Consider the following 23,847-nt stretch of genomic DNA (forward strand, 5'->3'; position numbering starts at 1 on the left):
TCCTCGTTGCTGTCATGGAGAGAGAACAACAAGTGAATACCTGGCAAGAAGCCCAGAAACCCAAGGTTGACATTCCCAACATTATTTCATAGCAAGCCTAAAACCAGGACATGAATGAGAGGCCTCCACCAGGTAAGCGGAAGAGGCAGACCACACAGTGAGAGTGGCCAAAAGTTGTTCCGTGATCTCTTATATTGCAGCAGGGTGACAAATGTGAAATGGTGACAAGAAAGGACACAAGGAAAATCAAAAGCTTCTATTTGGTACATTGAGCTTTAGGGCCATGAGGATTTTAACCTTCTTATTATTTAATCTTTCCCCCACCCCCCAAACCTTCTTTGTCTTCTTGGATAGGATTCCTCACTCTTTTCTCATGATTTCAAAATTTCTGTCTTTCTCTACAGCCAAGATTAGACACTATCTGAAAACAAATGACATTTTCATGGCTTCCCTGTTCAACTTTTTCATATTTGGCTGGCAGCTCCTCCTCTCTTCCCTCTGCCCCGCCCCCCCCCCCCCCCCCCCGCCCCAGGGCAATTGTTTATGCTTGGGTGAACTATTTTATCTAAACATATCTATTTTGAGTTTAATTTCTTTATACTCAAGCTCTCTGTTATTTGAGAGTGGATGCCAATGAATTGGTATATTATGCCTTGTGGGCAACCCATCTGCATTTTAACTGGTGCTTTTTGAATGCCTGATTCCATAGAAGAAAACTGTAATGCTAACATTACAAGGAAAAAGACTTTTAGGGAACATCTTCTCCTCAAACCATGTCATTCTGGTGGTGTTTGCTCAACTCTGCTCCCCAAAAGTACTCCCTGCCTCTAGTACTAAACCTAGTACTTCAGGGGCTCATTTATTGACGCTCCCAAGTGTTCACTTAGCAGCTGCAGTGTTCTTTAACTACTATGTGTCAGGTACCAAGCTTGGCATCGGTGTAGCAAATATGAAAAAGACAATCCCTGTACTCAGGCAGGTCAAGGGGAATAGTGGAGACTAATTCATAATTACAAAGGCTATTGCAATATGATGACAGAGATGACCATAGATTTCAGGGGCTTAACAAAAAGGCACCCAAAACAGGTGACAGTGGCATAGGGAGCAGCAGAAAAAATGACGCAGGACTCCTGGGGGACCTGCTGTCTGAATTGCACAAGTATCAATTTGTATTGATGTCTTCAAGTACAAGTTAACACAAAAATAAGTAAGAGAAAGGAAAGGAGGCAAGAAAGGGAAAGGGAATATTAGAGGCAGGAAATAGCATTGATAAGGAAAATCAAGGTGTGTGTGGAGCTGTTGGCAATTCCATGTAAATAGAACGGCCAGAGTGAATATGTGAGGGGTAACAGACAAAGCTGGAGAGGTAATTATGGGCCAGGAAGATCAAACTTCTTTGAAGAGAACTTTCCTTGGTTTTTTTCCACGTTCAAAATTTCTTAAATTCAAAAGACACACTTCAACATAGAATAATGGATCTTCAAGGTATATGTGAAGCAATTCTTGTATTGATGGCCATGGCATAACCTCTATAAATTACTTTCTTTCTTCTCTTTGAAATTCTCCACCATTTTTAATCTTCTCCTTTTATTTACTCTCGGAGATGCTGACCTTCAGGAATGAAGAGTGTCTTGAGATTTGAGGATTTAAATGTTGTGAAGTGTCCCCCCCCATCTGAATCAGGGCTACACCTAACCATGTAGCCCTTTAGACCCTATTTTAAAAACTGCATATGCCTATGAATTTGCATATGCCATATTTAGAGAGCATGAAAATTATTACCTTAACCCATTTTCCTTTCTCCCAAAGATGCCAACAAATAGGTCACCAGAGAGACTGTGAGGTGAAGGAAATCAGGCTCTCAGATGGGTTTCTCAAGTCACCAGCTTTTAGTTCACCTAACTTAGGTGTCAAATGTGACATCTGTCTTTAAGCGATCTCTTATAGGCATATATCATGAAACTAACAGCAGTATGGTCTTGAGCAAGGCAGTTAAGCTCTGGAGATTTCAGGATATTCTTTAATAAAATGAAACAAATGTTAAGTATATATAAAATAGTGCAGTACCCTCTCCCGAAACTCCAGGAGTATATTTGAAGACCTGTGATGGATTTTTTTTTTCCAAATTTAAAATTTCTTTGTGACTCAAGTATTTTAAAATATTCAATATTTTTTTAACATTCATACATGCACATTTTGTATTGTAGTTCTAATTCACCTGAGCAAGCTTCAAGTACACTATTAAAATTGTGTTTTTTTAATGAACTGTGCTTTAAATCTTGTTACAATATTAGTTTAACTGCATTTAAAAATATTAATTTAGTTGTCACACTTAGAGGAATATGTACTCACAATATTTTTTTCCATTTTTTAAGTCTTAGTACTTTAGAAATGCTGAATTAAAATTAAAGGGAAAGAAATCTAAATCCTTCATTGATTTGACCTAAGAAGACTCCCAAAGATTTGCCTTAACATATACCAGAAAAGCATCTCATATTTTTCATACAGAAACTAATCTGGAAAAGATTCAGGTACATGGAGTCTTATATGAACTTTGAAAATGCTGAAAAATTGATTTTTGCTTTTGAACACCAATGTCCTTGAAAAAAATAATTTCCATTTTTTGTTTATCTTTTCACATGAAATAATAATTTTAGACATTTTCCTGGTCCCTCCTGTTCATTTTGGCAAAGAATGGAACTTAAGGTCATCCTCATAAATTTCCTCAGGGACCTAACATATATAATCACTGTCAAGGTATTTTGATAGATGACAGTTTGGAAAGATTAAGTGATTCATCTAATGTGACACGATGAAGTCCCTATGCAGAGCTGGGAATGGAATTCAAATCACTGGGGTAATCATTAAGAAATCTCTATCTTTTATTTCAAAATGGAATTTCATGTTCCCAGAGAATTAAAACATGGATTATAAGCCATCTGTTGAATATAGGTTGTTTGGTTGATACTGGGATCCACCTCCTAGATTTTTCTAATAGAATATGAACACTCATTCTTTATTTTTAGTCAAATCAAACACAGTAATATTCATTATAATGTTTTCTTAATACGATAGACATTCATTGCTGACTAAATGCTATCTAGGTAGTAAGAAACCTTTCTCCCAAAGACATGGTTTCAGGCTCCACCTCCCTGCAGCCTCTGCCTCTGTCCATCTTACCAATTTCTGCTAACGCCTGCTGTAGTATATTTAACTATTCCCAAGACCTTGGCCCTTGGATCTTCAGAATGGTATCCTTTTTACCTCTGCCTCTTCAGCTCTTGCTTAGCTCCGGACATATCCTTCATGCCAAATAAAAGTATGTTGAAAATCTAGAAAATCTGGGAAAACAATGAAACAATAAAGCATTTCACTAAGTATATAACTGAAATAACCAAATTTAACATTTTGTTTAATTTCAAACATTTAAGGTTTTTTAATTCTAATACATGAAAATATGTTATTTTGTCGTCTAGCCATAGTACCGACTTTGCTATCTTTATATGTATGTCTATAGAATTATGAAGTAAAATACAACCAGATTCCAACGAGAATGTGTCAACCCTTTCAATTAAAAATTAACAATTTAAGGGGCACCTGGGTGGCTCAGTCGGTTAAGCATCGACTCTTGACTTGAACGCAGGTTATGAACTCATGGTTTGTGAGATCAAGCCTCTCATTGGGCTCTGTGCTGTTAGCCCACTTGAGAATCTCTCTCTTCCTCTCTCTCGCTTACACTCTTTCTCTCTCAAAATAAGTAAATCAACTTAAAAAATAAATAAAAATAAAAATTAACAATTTATCATAAACAATTATTTCTCTGTATAAATTTTAAATGGTAATGGCTATACAGATTTGGTTGAGTGCAGTTTATTTAAGTAATTTAATAGTTTGAAATTAGGTTGTCCAGATATTTAACATTATAAACTAATGGTGATGAACATGGACATGAATGAATTGCCTTTTTCAGGACTATTGGCATGTAGCTGGTACTTAATACATTTGTTGAATGCATCAATGAGTGATAAAAAGTAGTAATTCTACCTTTTTTGTTTTAGAAAACAATGAACTGAGAACATATTGAAACTACTTAATAAACATGTCTGAAAAGCTCTTGAGAATATTTTTAATTTGATTTCTATGGCAAAGTACTTGTCAAATTTCACAGGAACCAGGGAAACAACAAAAAAAAAGATTATTTGCAATTTCTTTGATTATATGTTCTTCATTTTATCAAAAAGCAAAAAAGAGACTATATATTTTATAGATAGATTTCTAGGTAGTCTCTATGCTAGTTTTTTTTTTAATTTTTAATGTTTATTTATTTTTGAGAAAAACAGAGCATGAGCGGGAGAGGGGCAGAGAGAGAGGGAGACACAGAATCTGAAACAGGCTCCAGGCTCTGAGCTGTCAGCACAGAGAACGAGGCGGGGCTCAAACAAACTGTGAGATCATGACCTGAGCTGAAGTTGGACACTAAACTGACTGAGCCACCCAGGTGCCCTGGTCTCTATGCTAATTGTAATGATGTAGCAAAAGAAGAGTTAAAGGTATAGGGTGACTTTCCTAAGTGTAACCTGGAAGATTTATTTTTAAATTATTTTTTAATTTTCTCTTTCTGCTGGGTCAGTTAGCAGGTAGTGGAAAAATTTTCTCAACATTCATAATTCTAACCTCTAAATTGAGAATAGGGACCTTCCCTGGTCAATTTAATGTCTTGGGTTAGTGTTTAAGGCACTTAATTGGTTAATTATTCAAATACAGTTTTATTTATTACGTGCCAAATGACTAGGTGTTGTGCTTGCCTAGAACTGCTCGTTTACTCATTCGAACATATTTAAGGAACTCCCACGATGTGTCAGGCCCTCACCTCTGCACGCTGATTTCATAACTATCTCCTGAAAAACTTACATAGTGTTAATGCTATATTTTAATGGGGGAAAAGAGACATAAAATGAGTATGCTTGATAGTAATTTTACATTAAATGGAAATTGATATCACAATTCATGTTAATCCTGTCAGTATTGTATCCACCATAAGTGTTGCCTCTTTTTTATTTTTTCAAAACAAATTTTCATTCAGGTATTCATAGAGTACGAGGAGAAATTGTCACTACGGGAGCAGCCGAGTGGTCAGCACTGTGCACAGACAGCACGATCCTTTGGGAAGAGCAATTACAGGAACAAACCGTCCTACTTTAACATGGCTTACTCTACCCCAACTGTTTGTTAGCTGTCTATCTGATATTTAAAAACAAAACAAAACAAAACAAATCAGAAAACATGACAAGTAAGTACTCTGGGTCTTTCTGTACATGGTATTACTTGGGGTTTTTTAAAGTGTTTTTGCCTCAAAGGGAATTTCCATAGATTTTAGTGGTTTTCCAGTAAATGATGACATTTTTGAAAGATACTGGACATCTCAATAGAGTTGCAGATGAAATGGGAGTGACCACCTTTCGTATAATGATGCACACACAAGAAAGAGGACTCTAACCTTCAAAGATAAAAGCTGAGAGTTGAGATAATTGAAGTCTAAAACATTTTCAAGGATGCGTATACTGTGACTTCAGATTTCTTTATCTGATGTCTAATTACCAGAGTAAGGGTCACCTTTCACACTTGAAAGGGATTATAAACATATGAAAGTCTTTTCCCAGAAAGGTGATGTTGAAAATAGACATACAAGAAGAATTGAGATAAATTAATTGATGGCGGGTGTGCGTCGGGCTGTCAAAGAAAGTTAGAGATCTTGAGTGTAACATTTTGAGAAACCACTTACTGGAATGCTTAAATGATTGATCTGCTCCAGGATGACATTTTTCTCATATTTTTACACTTTTACTGGTAATAGAGACGTTTAATGTTTCTTGTCAATTTGTTCCAATAATTGTGTGGCTGCAAATTATTCATTTCATTGCCAGAAAGTCATAACCCTAGTTTTTTTCCTCCTAAATCCTAAGGCAGCTCTTCAAGGAGCCCAAAGACCCTGCATGGAGCAGCTGCAAGGGCCTCTTTCTTGGATTAATGTGGGGGAGGTAACCTCTGCCCTGGGCCATTAGCTTTTTGAAGGAAATTGACACGTCCTCCTCTTTGGATAAAGAGTGTGAACAGATTATTTTTTCAGAAGATGCTCCAAGCACACTGATCTGTGCCTTATTCGGAGTGTTTTCTGTTTTCTCTCCATCTTTAGTCTTTGTCCAGCCCTTTGACTTTTATATTCTAGATGCTCATAGACATAAGATTTATGCCACATCATTTTTTGTGTGTATTATTTCTACTCTTGGTAATAATGTTCTTTATATGCATATATGTATGCACATGTCACTGTGGTAACATTCTTTAATGGAGAATCTGTCTTGACTGACTAAATGAGTTTATCTCTGTGTACCTTTCTTTCCATCCATATTGCAAATTCCTCCATGGAGGAAAATCTCTTATAGGTCTAGCACTCTCTTATAGGAATAGTTCCTGAAGGGATATTGAATTCATCAAGAAAGTGAAATATAGATTTTGTTATGTCTCACTTCTGTGACTTTCACCAGACCACAAATGATTTCTGTGTTTGAGCTTTAACATCTTTATAATAAAATTATAAATTATGTGGTTTCCAAAATCCCTTTCTCCCCCTTAAATTTTATGACACTGTTACTCTAAGGAAATTCCAAATTATACATATTACATTGTGATCAGGAAGGAAAACTCGGGGAGAAAGAAAGTTGGTGGGTAGAAATGGAGGTAAATTAATGAAAATGTGTTATTGCATAATATAAATCAATATACCTTTAAAAGACTTTCATGCTCATGTTATTGCCCAAGAAGGGGGAATTGGAAAACTTTTTGTGGGACAGGATCTTGAAATCTTTGATAAGAAAAAAAAAGTTTTCTGTCTCACAAGATCAATACATTCAAGTGGAATTTTCTTCTTCAGTATGATTTTGCCATTGGCTGTAGCTATATTAATGAATTAGACATTGCTTATGTATTTATTGATTAATTTAACCTAGAGATGGTTGTGGGGTCCATTTTTCTTTCACTCCAAAACTCACAGATGACAACCAATATTGAAGGTCAAAGTGTAAGCATTTATCATGTGACAAATGTAGACTGAGTCTTAAGAGAGACTTGGTATAGTGAGAGGAAAGTAGACCAGAAAGGGAAGGCCCAGGTCATACCAGGTCATATCCATGTTTTATCAGATAATGGCTGCATTATCTTTGGAAAGCTAAGTAACAGTCTGGGCTTCTGTCTTCTTGTCTGTTAAATGATGATAAAAATGTCTATTTCATAGTGTTATTCTGAGAAGCAAATGCTACATCAAAAAAGCTTAGCCAAGTGCTTATCATGTGGCAAATACACAGTAATTAGTGGTTTAAAAACATATTAAGAAAGGAATCAAGTTTTTAATACAATGAATATTCAAAAGCAATGTCTCAATTCAGTTATGACTGGATTTTTGTATTTACTTTTTCTTGTATTTGTTGTCATCTGTATAATAGTGGCGTCTTTCTTTTCATGAAGTGATGGACTAATGCAGTCGGAAGGAATCTTCAGTGATGCTGCCCATGTTTCTGTGAAATGGAGGAAACTTTGAACTCAGCTTCAATGTGGAGGTTATGCTCCATCAAAATTGCAAGGGGAAAATAACCCTTTCCTATCAATTTGGTAAGAAAATAAGATATATTAATGACTAAAATTCTTGAGAATTTATCGCATCAGACACTATGCTCTTTATATGCATTATCTCATCAAATTCTCACAATAATCTTCCGAGTTAAGAAGGGGCATTCTGCCTCCTACAATGATGCAAGCCCTGCAGTTTTGAGAAGTTCAAGAATGACAACAGTTCACAAATCCAGGAAAAGGAGGCGAGCCAGGACTTGAATGCAGAGAGTCTGACACTGGCGTCTATGTACTTATGACTTTTCTATATTGACACTCCAGAAATTAGCCCCATGGCATCACTGATATCTAAAACTTAATTTTGCCTTTTCTGTGTCCCTAATCTATCAAAACTCAGACAAGTTAAATGACAGTACAGAGCCTGAATTTCCTAATCTATAAAGAGCAAACAATCATATCTATTTTTAAGGTTGTCGTAATAATTAAATAAAATAAAGAACATGAATACAAAATGCTTAGCAATCTAGCAGGTGTGTAGACTGTATGATAATTAAGACCATCATCTGAGAACCTGGACAGTGTCATATACCCTTAAAAAGGGACAGAGAAAGGGAAATACAAATGGAGAATGAAGGCGAGAACATAAATGACTGCCATTGGGCATTTACCACAGCAAAGGGGCAAATAGCTATGTATCAATGTAGCTGATTGATATAATGGTCTATTTAAATATAATGTCTCTCTGTAAAATGTAATGTAATGTCTCTATATAAATATAATATTCATTTAAAAGCTGACCTTTGAGAATAAAGAAATTCTGATATTACATAACAATGATTTAAGTACTTGATACAAGGGAATTCCTAAACTACCAAGAAGGTAATGAAACATTTTGAGACCCACAGAGTGAAGACAGTCAAACCTGGAAAATGGGAAATAAAAAGGTGATCTGGGCTAAGATAAAGACATTTTCATAGTCACATTTGGTCAAGTGGTTCTACCAAACCACCAAATGACAATATAAAAATTCATATCATGATTCCTGTGTGGTATATATAATGCTATATAAACCAATAGGTACTCTGCTCTCTGACTAATTTTCATTGTGCTGATTCAGAACCCATTCAGGTATTATTGTAATTTGATATATAGCTATGGAGTAGCCTCCAAGACCATCAACACTGTGAATATACCTATTATCCACAACTTTCAATGAACTTTATTATTAAAGAAACCCAAGTGTAACAAGATTTCATATCTTGAGGTTGAATTAAGTGTTTCATAATATGTGCAACTCAAAAGCTAGGCTACAGCGAGACACGAACAAGTATCTCTAGAGAACCTTGATCTCTTTCTTTGCCAACAAAAGCAATGAATAACACAATCTGCCATGAGTCACTACTTAAAAGTAGTGGGATATTCAATATATATGTTTTGGTGCATGTCTTAGAAACACAGATAGTTGTTTTTGTCATAAATAACATATATTTATTAAAAATCAGTGATTATTTTCTCATCAAAATTTAAATAAAAAGGGTGCCTGGGTGGCTTAGTTGGTCAAGTGACCTACTCTTGATTTCGTCTCAGATCTCATGGTTTGTGGGATCAAGCCCTGCATCAGGCTCTGCTCTGACAGCACGAAGCCTGCTTGGGATTCTCTCTCTCCCTCTCTCTCTCTGCCCCTCCCCTGCTCGCTCTCTCTCTCTCTCTCTCTGTCTCTCACTCTCTCAAAATAAAGAAATGAATATTTTTTTTTAATTTTTTTTTTCAACATTTATTTATTTTTGGGACAGAGAGAGACAGAGCATGAACGGGGGAGGGGCAGAGAGAGAGGGAGACACAGAATCTGGAAACAGGCTCCAGGCTCTGAGCCATCAGCCCAGAGCCTGACGCGGGGCTCGAACTCACGGACCGCGAGATCGTGACCTGGCTGAAGTCGGACGCTTAACCGACTGCGCCACCCAGGCGCCCCGAATATATTTTTTTAAATTTTAAATTAAATCTATGAGTAACATATTTGAAACATTAATAACTTAAGATCTTGAGGTTATAGAAAAAAGTAAACTTTAATATGTTTTTATGAATTACAATTAAGTTTCAGAAAAATGGGGTAGAGATCCAGATTCCCCTTAGAAGAATAAAGGATATGTTACATAAAGAAAGATCGAAAGAACCATGAATCTCTACGTATCGTGATATATAGCTTACAGAATATATAGAGACTTAAGTGAAGAACAAATTTGTTCACTTATAGGAGTGAAATGAGTAATGAGATTAGGGGTGATTTTGAAACCAAAAAAAAAAAAAAGTAATTTAACATTTAGCAGGTTCTTCCCTCAGAGTGAAAATGTAGGAGAATCAAATACACATCTGTTACAGAGAACATCTTTCTTTATTAGCATGCACATCATTAATTAGGGAGATACTAACTTCAAGATAAAAGTTAATTAACTGTGAGATCAATACCTAATGCTGATTTCACTTTTTACATCTCTCTAACAGCACCAAACCAATTAAAAGCAGTTATGTTTTTGAGTAAAACTTATCAGACCAAAACCTCGGAGTGAATAGTTTCTGAGGCTCTCATCAAGATGGAAAAGGTGGTTGAGTTAGTAAAATTTGGGTGTTCACTAGTAGCTAAGCAAAGCTAAGAAGACTATATGAAAAGGCAAGTTATTTGAGTGTATAAATATTATATCCTTTAAAAATTTGTCACAAATAAAATCATTCAGTACTTCATAATGTTGTATATAGATAGACTTTCAGTCAAGTTTATTCTGTTCATATCATGGTCAGGATTCTTTTTTCAGGAGCATATAGATGACATCGTCCTCTCATTGAGGTGAAGAATTCTCACATTTAAAGTGAGTGCTGTAAAGTTGTTGAGGAGATTTCTTATTTTCTAGTGAAGAAAGACTTTGGTCCAATCTTGGGTCTGTATCAGAAGGAGTTGGAGTATCTTATACAATGCTTTTTAATCTACTTGGCAGGAATTTCAGTTATGGGAACTTTATTCCAAAGACAGTGGCATCAGGGAAGTATCTGTTTATTGGCATCATCCAATACCCATGTCCTAAGTGTCTATTAAAGAATATTGATGTTAGAGGCCAAACATTAACCATCCTGAAACCTAGCATGAACCCGAAGTGTAAAATGTACTTAAAATCATTCACTTGCCTTATTTCTCTCCCTCTGAACCAAGGACTTGGCATTCTTCCCCCAAAGCACAGTATCTGTGTTTTCATAATGACTTTTCTTTGTTCCAAGATAATTGCTTTAGAAACGCTGTTACATTTTGCATTTTTATGGTCCTCTTGATATAGACCTGAGTTAATACATGGAAGGCACTTAGAAGACTGTCTATCACATGGTAAGCACTTAACACATGTATACTATATAATATATATATAAGAATATTATTATTATTATGTTTTAAACTTTTCATTGATTAGTTCATAACAACCTATGTAAGATGGGGTATGTAACATTGGATACATGGGGAGCTGGGCACTGGACATGCAACAGAATTTAAACATATAGGGTATCTGAGAAGCTGGTGACTGCAGCAAAGTTTGAATCTTCCAGGATCTTTCCATAAAAATAGAACATAAAGAGAGAAAAATCAAAGACCACCAGACACTATTTAAAACCAAACTAGTTGGCAAAAGCATCTGGAGACACAGAAACATAAGGACTGGGATAATTATTAAACATTAACTATATATTTACCTGTAGAACTAAGATATAAGTGCTTTAGTAAAGAGAGCAGTATGTGAAGGTTCTATTCTCTAACAAGCTAACATGAATTGGGCGGAATAAGAGATGTTCACAAAAGGCAGAATGAGTTTGCTAATTGCGTTGTAAATGTATTCTAGTTATTAAACAAAAAAATGATAATTTTAATCTGTTTTCACACACGTGTTTGAAATGACAGATATAGGAAATGAGTACGAATGGCTGATAACCTCACAAAGAGTCAAACCAACATGATGAGCCCTTTGATGATGAACACGATGCGTCACCTTGAAGTGGCATACTGAGATAGGTGAGGTCGTGTGTGCTCTTTCTTCAAAAGGTTGTGCAGCACCTTTAGTCATTAGTCCAATAAATAATCATCAAGCCCCAATACCATACTAGGCACAATTATGGGGACTGGATACAATGGCTTGAACAAAACAAAAGAAACGAGCAATAAGAAACCAACCTGTCCCTATGCCCATGGAACGTACAGTAAGATAGAAAATGTTGTCACTAATCAAATAATCTTGCAAATAGATGTCTTATCACTCTGTGATGAGTGGAGAGGTGTATGGTGCTATGAGAATAAATAATAGGAGAACTACACCTAGTCTAGGGGAAAAAGAATAGATTGTCTGGAAAGAAGGTGATATTTGAACTAAAATATGAATGCTGAATCGCTTTAAGGAGGCATTAGCAGGGCGGGGCAGGGAGGAGGCAGCAGTAGGGGGCAGGAGAGTATTTCAGAGCAGCAGAGAGAGCCTTTGAAGAGGTTCTGAGTTACAAGGGAGAATGGGACACCAGTATGTGATGGCCTCAGAGTAAAGAGGGTGGGAAAAGAGAAGAGCCAGAACAGGGAAGGGTAACTATGTAGTTTATTGTCAAACTGGATCGCGTTTGAGATTAAAAGGGAAGCACTACCAATGATTACACTGAAACAACAGGTGGCCACTGGGTCCCTGAGTCACCCTAATTATAGGCTGTGATAAGAAGAGGTCTGTATGCAGAGAGTGATGGAATTGTTGGAAGGATTTTAAGCAGAGGTTTACATTTTGGCCACTGCAGTGTGGAGAGTGGGTTATAATGAGGCGGGTGTGCATGTGGAGAGACTACAAATTAGCATGCTTGTTTCCCAGAGATCAACTGAAAGGCAGTTTCTGTTGCTGTTATTTTTTGTTTGTTACATTGTTATATTCCCTCCTGTTGCATGTAGAGAACCTGGCCTAAAATCACACTAGGAGTTTCCTTTTCTTTCAATGATTGGAGTTGAGTTGAGAAATGCTACTTTCCATGCCCATAACTGAAGTATCTAGAGATCAAGATAGGACTGACAAAAGGTGATTATATTTAGAATTACTATAGCATAATCTGTTTTCTCTCTGTCTACATACATACACAAACACACACATATACACAGAGACATATAAATGCCTGCATATACATGTCTCTCTCTCTTTCACACACGCAAACACACACACACACGCACACACATGCACACACACACACAAATTCATTCATTGTATATTTAACAAACTACTAAAAAGCAGTAAAGATCCTATTCAGTGAGTTAACTGTCCCATGGAGAGGGGTCTTCCACTCTGTAAGTATAACCTTCAAAATACTGGTGGGTTTGGACTTTTTCTCAAGAAGAAATTTTCACTAAGTTTAAATAGTAAAACATTAATTAAAGCATAAATGGAAGTAAGAAAAAAAATTTTAAAGGTAAACAATGTAAGAATACCAAATGATGAATTTTTTAAAACCTATCTCAAATCCATCTGTATATAAAATTTTGTATCCTGCTTCCTTTCAACTTAACATTATATCATAATTAAGACTATCACCTTTTGCAAATAAAACATATAGGATGCTCTATTAAGTTTGAATTTCAGATGGACTGAATTTTTTTTTGTGTGTAAGTATGTCTAAAATATTGCAAGGGAAATAGTTTTACTGAAAAAATTGTTGCTTATCTGGAATTCAAATTTAACTGGATGCTCCATGTATTATCTGCCAATGTTAATTATAAACATTTTCCTTTTAAGTGTAATCTTCACAGACTATTATAAATAAATTATGCCAAACACTTTAATGCAGGAAAAATGTCTTAGTTTTAAAGAGCATATCTTTGAACAGATTCACAGAAGTGAACTTCCCAGGTTGGATTAAATATATGCCCAACCCCAAATTTATTTTATAGAAGTATTATGGGCTCTAGTTTCTTTTCCTTATTTATGTAGTTATTTATTTAGGTAGGTAGGTAATTAGTTAGTGCAAATGTTGAATTTGTATCATTATTGCTGATATTCCAATCGTTTTTTTTTTTTTTTCATCAGTAGTTCAGACTCTCCTTAGAGAATTTATCCTTGGATGGCAGTCCAGGTTTTTCTAAAGTCTTACTGGAAGTCTTAGATGTTTCAGTGAAGGAGATTTCTGGACAGGTTAGATACACATTTCTCTGGATTCCCTATATTCTACTACTGTGCTCAGCTTATCAGCAAACAATCAGTGATATTATCCCAGCCTCCCTTTCCTTCTTTGTCTTTCCCTTTATCGTCCTTCAAGTTTTGCCCTTATATTTTGCCTTTTGCATTTACCAAGTACCTGTACGATGAATGCCTATTCAGTCAGAGTCTTTGGGACTTCCCAATCCTGATTTTTATACTCTGGGCTGGGTGACCTTAGTCAGACTACTTGCATTCTCTGAACTTTGGTTTCTTCATCTAGGATAATTATATGGCAGGATATCTGTCATGATAAAATGAGAACGGTTCGGGGAAGACACCTGATGTGTCAGATACAGGTAAGTGCTCAATATATTCCTAAGAATGCTAATGTCAACATGAGGACTAACTGACCCGGGCAAAGCTCTCTGAGAGGCAACAGATGTTTATGTGTAACAAGGTCCATGTTACTGTTAACAGCTAAATCTTATTTTCTCCATTTCACTGTATTTCTCCAGAGGGTGCATTTTCTTAAATGCCTGCCGTGACTTCCATAGTATCAGGGAACGGCTGCTTTGGTTTCTGATGCTACAGTTCTCTGCCTTGCTCCCGCTCCCAATTCATATTGAAGCCATTCCAGAAGGACCGTGGTGCCGAGACATGTTTTATGAGCTTCTGGCTTTGAGGCTGACCGAATAACTTGCTGACAGTACCTGAGCAGAAAACAACTTCCTCACTAGAGAACAGTTAAACACTTCCCTGGTCACAGCAGTGGCTCCGGATTTTAGTGTCTAATCGCTTTTACACCACTGTCCGATAGCCTCATTCCCATTGACCCACTCACACTTCTATTCATTAATTATTAATCAATACATATTAAGTACCTCCCGGAGTCTAATGCCAAGTGGCTTTAATGAATCTTTCGATCAGAAAACGAGATCTACTGTTACTTAATATGCTTCCTGCAGCCACAGAAATAAATGAGGCATTGCATGGTGGCAGTTCACTGATACCTGGAACATCTATTTGTCAGCTCTTTTAAATGTATTTTGGTTCATGGTGACAGTACCTATTTTCAAAGCATTTTTAATCAGCGGTCTAGGTATAGATGCCAAGTAAACAAATGCAGTAAATCAAATATTCCTTCCAAATTTAAAACTCCCATCTCAGGCTCAGTTTGTTAGTGTCATCAAATGCTGTTCAACCTCAGGCACCACTCTCTCTGGAGCCTTCTTGCCTGGATTCCTGGTGTAACTTGCTCCCATCTCCTCAGACTTCTGGTTAATTCACTGCTATTCAAAGGCTTTATCACTGGGTGGCACCCTCCACCTTATTTGGATTTCCTTTCCTCGCCAGTGTAATCGCCTGCTGGTCTAAAGCCAGGGTCTGGCCCCAGATGTCCATGTTTGGAATCCAGGCTTTGAAATTTATTTGGCTCCGTGATCATGGACAACTTAGGTAATGTCTCATCATCAAAATGAGGATAACTGTAGTAACTACCTAGTAGGATTCTCGTGAGAATTTAAAAAGTTAAAGTACTTAGAAGAGGGCCTGGCAAATTATATCCAGTAAAGTTTGTTATTTTTATTATCATATTCAGGATAGTACAGTAGCACCTGGGAATACAAACATGAATAAGCCACAGAATTTAAGAAACAGACAAAAACCCAATAACACAGATGAGAAAAACTCATGACGGCAATGATAACAGAGAACTAAGCTGAATGTTGGCTGCCAACTTGTGGTTGTCGTCCAGTAATAAATAATTTTCAATCATTTATTGAAAACCTGTAGGGGTGCCTGGGTGGTTCACTTGGTTAAGTATCTGACTCTTGATTTTGACTCAGGTCATGATCTCACGGTCGTGAGATAAAGCCCCCGTTGGGCTCATGCTGGGCATGGAGGCTGCTTGGGATTCTCTCTCTCCCTCTCTCTCTCTGCCCCTACACTGCTTGCCTTCTGTCTCTCTCAAAACAAATAAATAAACATTTAACAAAAAAAGAAAGCCTAAAAATATAGGTACCTGAGTTAGTTCCTTAAAAATATTACCTAATGTGTCCTTTCCAAGAGCTGCGTAAAGTCAATGTTTATGCCCATTTTCCAGATAAGGAAACTGAGCCTAATAGAAGTTAGATCATTTGCATAAGGTCATCCATCCTGTAAATGGAAGATCCCAGATTTAAATCCAGAGTCGTTTTAATCTGAAACTCTTTCTACTGTGTGCCTTTTGCTCTGCCATCTTTTTATTTTCTTTTTCTTTAAAAATATTTTTTTTAACGTTTATTACTTATTTTTGAGAGAGAGAGACAGAATGTGAGCGGGGGAGGGACAGGGAGAGAGAGGGAGACAGAATCCAAAGCAGGCTTCAGGCTCCGAGCTGTCAGCAAAGAACACAATACAGGGCTCAAACCCAGGAACCTTGAGATCACGATCTGAGCGGAAGTCTGACACTTAACTGGCTGAGCCACCCAGGTGCCCATCTCTCCTTATATTCTATCTCAGCTGTTACTGGTTAAAATTTGAACACCTACTTCTCAATATGTTCCTATATTCTGGAAGAGCTTGGGTTGCCTGTGACACCTAATGAGAAAATCATAAACATGTCCTTCTTCTTTTCTGAGGTGAATGCTGAGCCCACAGAGCTGCCAGTCCCTCACGGACCTCCTTACATTTTCTGTGACAGTCCCTTCGTATCTGACAGGTCTATCAGCATTTCCACGGCTGCTTGCGCTGATAAAGCTTCCCAAACACACACACCAGACAGACATCGCTTGGTGACCTGTTTACGAGGGCACTCGGAGAAGGAGGTCTAGGCTGGAGGGACGGTGTCCCGTAGAGGGCTCCACATGGCACAGCAACTGCAAAGTTCAAATAGGGCAGGGGAGAACAGGGCAGGGGCAAACGTTTTCTCTTGAAATGTCTGGAGGAAGTTACTAATCCCAAGAATTTGGTACTGAAAGAAGTGAATTTAAATTACAACGGAAATATTAGGTAATAAAGCTGTTTTTGCTCTTGTTCCGTTTCACACAAGATGTAGACCTGATGACATGAAACGAAGGAGCCCGAAGAATTTCAAAATTATTCCCTTTAAGGATTACGAGCATTTAGGGGTGCCTGGGTGGCTCGGTCGGTTAAACATCTGACCCCTGATCTAGGTGCAGGCCACGACTGAGCCCTGTGTCTGCTTCTGCAGAGCCTCCTTGGGATTCTCTCCCCATCTCTCTCACTCTCTCTCTTTCTGCCCCTCCCTTGCTTGCATGTGCATGCGCGCTCTCTCTCTCTCTCTCTCTTTCTCAAAATTAAAAACTTAAAAAAAAAAAGAATTAGAAGCATTTATGCATCATCACTTTTCAATATCTTTCCTAATGTGGAATATTAGCCAAATATTTTCTTACTGTTTTTCAGGATGTATATGAAGACTGAAGAAGCTTTGAAATACAAAAGTGGTGGGGCGCCTGGGTGGCTCAGTCAGTTACGCATCTGACTCTTGATTTTGGCTCAGGTCCGGATCTCATGGTTTGTGAGATCAAGCCCCACGTCCAGCTCTGTGCTGAGCATGGAGCCTGCTTGGGATTCTCTGTGTCCCTCCCTCTGCCCCTCCCCCGCATGCTCCCATGCTCTCTCTCTCTCTCTCCCTCTTTTCTGTCTCTCTTTCTCAAAATAAGTAAACCTAAAAAAAATTAAAACAAACTATAAGATACAAAGGTGGTGGATCTACATGGTGTGATTGCAAGTGTCTAAGAAGCCCTCCCCTCAAGTTCACGGTAACTTTAAACACACACACACCCTCATATCCCACACCCTGCAAAAACAGACATACAGACATGCACACATGTCCCTAACATACACAGACACAGACACATGCATATATGGACATGCCACACCCTCATACTCTTCAAACACAAACCCAGACACTTGACCCTCCCACCAATGAGAGGAGGGGCAGGCAGGGGCAAGAGGCCTGGAAGGGCAAGGATAACATTTGCTGAAAACTGAAATTATATTGTAGGCATTTCAGTACAAACTTGATGTTTTTGACTTTTGTGCATTTAAATTCAGAACGACCTGAAATAGCTCACATTTGAAACTGCTATGTGTCGAATATTCTTTAGTGTGAATGTGCTTCTGATTATTTCCGGAGAGCAGGTTTTGATAGACAAACTGCACATACTGAGGGCCTAAGGCTAAGACGAAATGAGAACAGGGCAAAGAGAGAGGTTGCTGGGGTGTCTGAAACAAAGACAGCTAACACAGCGATTTGTCCTGGGGTTGGTGCTGAGTGAAAACCTGTAGACACCACTGAGAGCTGTCCACAGGAATACACCAAACGTTATCCAGAAAATACTGTAGCTCAAGAGTATTTTTCTACTTACATCAATGTGATGCTCAAAAGGTCACTTTGGTCTATATAAAACTAGGACTTATTGGCTACCGTGAAGTTAAATGAGACATTCTAGATCCCAAGTCTAGGCAATCATAAATCCCAAATTCTAAATTCTTCAATTTAATCCAAGGCTTAATATTTTTCATCTTTAAAAATACTACATGTGAATTAGTTTGTCTTTGAACTTGTATAGTTTAGTAAATTTTTTAATATTTGGGTAGAGACAGTTGGTGAAGAAATGCTAAAAAGTTTTGAGAAATTAAAAACAAAAGGTTATGATTAATGTAGACAGATGACCTGTTACAAACTTTAGCGTGGATTAGAAGGGTGCATTATCACAGTGCCTTATGCATGGATGGCTCAATCTGGATATGTATGAAGATTTTAATTAACAAGATCATCATTAAGGAATAATATCTCCACTACTTCCTTTCTCTGATTATAGATGTTATGACCTGAGCTTTCGGATGCCATTCTCCCTGGTATTTTAAATGTTGTTCCTAAGGAACAGTGGAAGGGAAAATATTTCTTTGACCACTCATTAGCTTGAAATTTACTTTCTCTTATCCATCTGATAAAGCCAACATCCGTTAATCTAGAGAGCATTCTTAGAAGGGCTATTTGTTCATTCATATTTTTGGCTGTAGAAATGACTTAAAACAGGACAGATGGAGACCAAGTTTGGGCACAAAGTGCTTAACATTGGGCTATTATGTCTGCATTCATTGTGGACCATTGTGAGGTAGTTTTGAGTTTATGTTCATTAACTTTCACTACAGCAGAAGAAAAGAAAGAAACTAATATACCAACTCTGAGATCTATAAAATTATGGGGTTTTTGTAAGGTTGAGAACATTCTTATCTAATATGCATTCAAAAAATGCTTAGTGACGGGGCGCCTGGGTGGCGCAGTCGGTTAAGCGTCCGACTTCATCCAGGTCACGATCTCGCGGTCCGTGAGTTCGAGCCCCGCGTCGGGCTCTGGGTTGATGGCTCAGAGCCTGGAGCCTGTTTCCGATTCTGTGTCTCCCTCTCTCTCTGCTCCTCCCCCGTTCATGCTCTCTCTCTGTCCCAAAAATGAATAAACGTTGGAAAAAAAAAATGCTTAGTGAAATCAGTAAAGGAAAACATAGTGATGAGTAACTGTATACTACATTTGGCCAAAGTTTTTTTTTTTTTCTTTTTCTTCCTAAATGTTTCACATCAGACTCTGCCTTTAGTTTTTATGATTGTGGAATTACTCTCTTTTCACACCCCAATTTTCTGGCTAATTCATATTACTCATCTGACTTTACTTACAGTATATGTGGATATCAACTCAAGAGAAAAATATTAAGAAGGGGCATCTATCATAAAATGGCAACTTGTTAATGATTCCTAAATTAAAGGATTGATTGATTGATTTCATTTATTCAGTAGGCAAATATTTACTGAAGACTTACTCTGGGCCAGTTTCTATGATTGGAGATGATGCTAAAAACAAGACAGACAAAAATTTTCTCCTCAGTGCATCTTATACTGTAGCAGCAGAGACAGATTAGTAACTCCCGAATTTCCACTAAAATACCATGGAACCAGAGAAGAAGAACAATGAAAACTCATAATGTAGAACATTAAGACTTTAGGAAAATCAGCTTTGGAAGAAATTTTATTAAGTTTAAGGTTGATACAAAAAGAGAAAAAAGATTGTTCATTTCTATGCATCACTTCAGGAAATAGCAAGCTTGACTGCCTACATTAAGACAGTTAAAACATTTCCTGCCTCTCCCATGCTATTTGTCCTTTGGCCCAAAGACCCCATGATCTACCAACCAGTGATCTGTGCAGACAACTTCTCACTGCTTCAGTGACGTTTCCACAAAAGTCAACTTCTGTTCAGTGACTGCCACTATTCTGCAGTAATTTGTCATGCAGAATAAAGGTGCTAAAAGTATTTTTTCAGTAACTTGGGGAACTGTGAGTAAAAAACAAAATTAGCACAAAACTACATGTTAACTGTGTATGTGACAAAAACAAAACCAAGAATCTGTAAATATTCCAATCCTTTCTCCTCCCCTACCTTCTAATGAGGAAGAATCCTCATTAGGATTCTTCAATCCTTCTTTGTGCGTGTTGGTTTGGAACATGATTGATGATGAAAACTTAGAAAAGACCATAGTGTTTGATTGTAGGTTAATATGCTGCAAGGAAGAAAAAGTAGCTTAAATGATGTTTCTCTTTCATGTCTCACTTCCAAGGTAAGGGCCCTGGAGCCGATCAGCTGCCTTGCCGTATTCAACTTAAGACTTCTGTCCCAGACTCTCCAGTGACCGGTATGATCCACACCATCTCTCAGATCTCAGGGAAAAATGGGTAAGCCCAGAATAGATTTTAGAGGTTTAACCAGGAAGTGGCATCACTTCAGCTTATACCAGCTTGGTTAGAACTTTGTCACATGTCCACACAAAGCTGCAAGGGAATCTAGAAGTGAGAACTCTGTCAGTGTGGTTATATACCCAGCTAAAACTCAAGAGTTCCATTTCTTTCTTTTTTTTTTTTTTTTTAAACGTTTTTTTTTTTTTTTTTTTTATTTTTGGAACAGAGAGAGACAGAGCATGAACGGGGGAGGGGCAGAGAGAGAGGGAGACACAGAATCGGAAACAGGCTCCAGGCTCTGAGCCATCAGCCCAGAGCCCGATGCGGGGCTCGAACCCACGGACCGCGAGATCGTGACCTGGCTGAAGTCGGACGCTTAACCGACTGCGCCACCCAGGCGCCCCTCAAGAGTTCCATTTCTAAAGAAGGAAAGGATGTATATCAGGGAACAACTAGCAGTCTGGACCTTAACCCACCCCTGTGACTACCTTAATAGCCATCTGTTTTCCTGTTACCACACCTAGAACCCACACAATCTCCTCCCTGGATAACAGTTCAAGCCTTATCCACTTACTACTTCTAAAATGCCAACCTCTTTGTTGGTTCTTTCCACTAAGTCAGTACATGGTTCTTGGTGTTTTGGTGACCTACAAACCAATAGATAAATTATCTTCTCCTTCTCTCTGCACATTAAACAATAATGGAGAAAGAACAAGATAACTTCAATTAAAAATCTCATTCAGAAAAGCGAATAAAGAGAACACAGAGCAGGCACTTGCCCATAGCAATAATCAAATCCTGCTGAGCAAGTATTAGCATTGCAAAATGTGCTTGGTTAGTTCTTGTTCTGGTCTCCAGAGAAACTCCTTTGCCCATTTACTTCTCTGGTCCCTTTGTCCATTTTCCTTTATGGCCACGTATGAAGCATGCATTGGAAAATGTGCCCTCCTTGAGGGTTGCACAGTTTGCACAGTTTGGGGGCACAGGAGTTGCTCTAAGAGTCAAACAATTACAGACATTTTAAACCAGGTTGTGCTTTCCCTGGCAATAAAAAGCCCTCCACAACTTGGTAGGTGTATTCAATTTGCTTTCCCGTCAGTTCCATGTGAAAGGAGCCATCAGTGCAAATTGTGTCTAGATAGAGGTTTTTTTTTTCTCTTTAGTGTTAATTTTTAATTACACTAATTACAGTGTTAATGCTGTAATTGTCATTAGGTAATTTATAGTTGGGTGTTGTTCGACCTGTGATGTTACTGAATTGTATTTTTATTCTGTTTTAAAAGTGGGTTTATTGTTGTAACAGCCTTGTAGAACAGGATGCTTGTCCAGGCGTCTCCTTTTTTTTTTTTTTTCTTTCTTCCAGCCTCATTGAGATATAATTGACATAAAGCATCGAGTAGGTTTAAGCTGTATTTCTGTTGATTTGACACACTTATATATTGCAAAATGATTCCATAGTATTAGTTAACACTCCCTCATTCCATGTTTACCATTTCTATTTCCGATCGACTCTACTAGTGACTTTCAAGTATACAACACTGTCCCGTTAATTATCATCACCAAACCGTATACTAGGTCTCCAGAGCTTCTTCATCTTATAATTGGAGGTTTGTACCCTTTGGCCAATATTTCCCCATTTCTCCCTAGATATAGTTCTGAAACCTAAAGTCTGTCGTTTATTGGTCCTGTGCTCAGTTTTACCCTCTCTCCAGCAACTTAGTATAAGGTTTCCTTTTATCCATATAAAGAACTATTTGCTTTGTTGGCATACAGTCTGCTTTCCACCTTATCACAACCAACTTCCAGGGCTCAACAATCCGTGTCCTGATCCACTGCTAAGCCAGTACCGTCTACTCTAGGGTGTGGAAGAGCGGCACACCGCTTCTGGTACAGATGTCTGCCTTGGATTGAACATAGTCTAAAGTTTAATAACATAGGGATCTTAGATCTAGCAGCTTAAGACAGACCTTTTTCCTCCTTCTCAAATAAATAGTTCGGAAGGAGGCAATTCAGAGCTTTTGGAGCAGTTTTTCCTTCTTTTACATGAAGCTTCCATTTTGAGGATCAAGGAACCAGTTCTCTCTGACACCTAGACAGAGGGAAGAGGGGAAAAGGACAGGGGAGGATGTACTCATTCCTTTTCAGAAGTGTGACCAAGAAGAAGCACATCTGCTCCCATCTCATTGGCTATAATTAAGCCACATGACCCCACGGAGCTACAAAGAACATGCAAAATGAAGTCCTTAGGCTTAGTCCACTAATGTGGACTAATGAAGTCCTTAGTCCTTAGCCACTAATGTGGCTATTAGCTAGCAGGTGGAAATTCTGTTGCTAAAGAAAGTGGAGGTAAAGCTTGGTGGACATCTGAACCACAGCCAGACTTCATAAAGAACAATCCTGAGTTAACATGAATAGAAATTCACAAAAATATTACTAGTTTTTGTCTCTGGTGGGAGAATCATGTATGATTTTCATTATATTCTCTATGATTTATTTAGACTTTATCCACTTATTTATTTTAGCTCTCTGCTTTTTATTTTTTTAATATTTTTTTAAATAATTTTTTTAACATTTATTCACTTTTGAGAGAGACAGAGCATGAGCAGGGGAGGGGCAGAGAGAGAGGGAGACACAGAATTTAAAGCAGGCTCCAGGCAGGGCTTGAACCCACAGACCTCGAGATCATGACCTGAGCCAAAGTCGGATGCTCAACCAACTGAGCCACCCAGGTGCCCCGGTAAATATTTCTAATGTATTTATTAATTTTGAAAGAGAAAGAGATGGAGCAAAGTGGGAGGGGTAGAGAGAGAGGGAGACACAGAATCCAAAGGAGGCCTCAGGCTCTGAGCTGTCAGCATAGAGCCTGATGTGGGGCTCGAACTCCTGAACAGTGAGATCATGGCCTCAGCCAAAGTCGACCGTTTAACAGACTGAGCCACTCAGGCGCCCCTAGCTCTCTACTTTTTAGATGTTTTACAATGATCATTCGCACTTGAATAATCCACAATTATTTTAAAAATTCAGTGAATGAAATCCCACAATGAGGCATTGTAAGAGATGCTATAATACAAGTTGTCTGTAGATTTAGTGCATGAGATAAGCCTCCAAAGGACTCTGAAAGAGACACCCTCGCAGAGAAGAGAGAGAGAGAGAGAGAGAGATCTCATTGGCCAATGATGAAATTACTTTCTTTCTCTTGAAAAATGGTCCAGATTTTAAAGAGCCAGGCTGAGAGAGAAGGAGAAAAAGAGGAAGAAAAAGAATCAACAACATAAAAAATTAAAAGTTTAAGCTTAGGGATCTG

General features: G+C 37.9%; 2 long non-coding RNA genes across 2 annotated transcripts; both read right to left on the reverse strand.

Annotated features, from left to right (window-relative positions):
• Positions 1–2,858: 2,858 nt before the first annotated feature.
• LOC147572483 (uncharacterized) lies at positions 2,859–7,790 on the reverse strand. The gene is made up of 2 exons (XR_015246165.1): positions 7,467–7,790; positions 2,859–3,341 (listed from the first exon to the last, which is right to left on the reverse strand). It is a non-coding gene; the product is annotated as an uncharacterized LOC147572483 (long non-coding RNA).
• Positions 7,791–10,815: 3,025 nt separating this feature from the next.
• Positions 10,816–20,128, reverse strand: LOC147572484 (uncharacterized). The gene is made up of 3 exons (XR_015246138.1): positions 20,001–20,128; positions 11,646–11,788; positions 10,816–10,948 (listed from the first exon to the last, which is right to left on the reverse strand). It is a non-coding gene; the product is annotated as an uncharacterized LOC147572484 (long non-coding RNA).
• Positions 20,129–23,847: the final 3,719 nt, after the last annotated feature.

This window comes from Puma concolor, chromosome E4, assembly GCF_028749965.1.
Source record: "Puma concolor isolate L17-30 chromosome E4, mPumCon1.1.hap2, whole genome shotgun sequence".
NCBI lineage: Eukaryota > Metazoa > Chordata > Mammalia > Carnivora > Felidae > Puma > Puma concolor.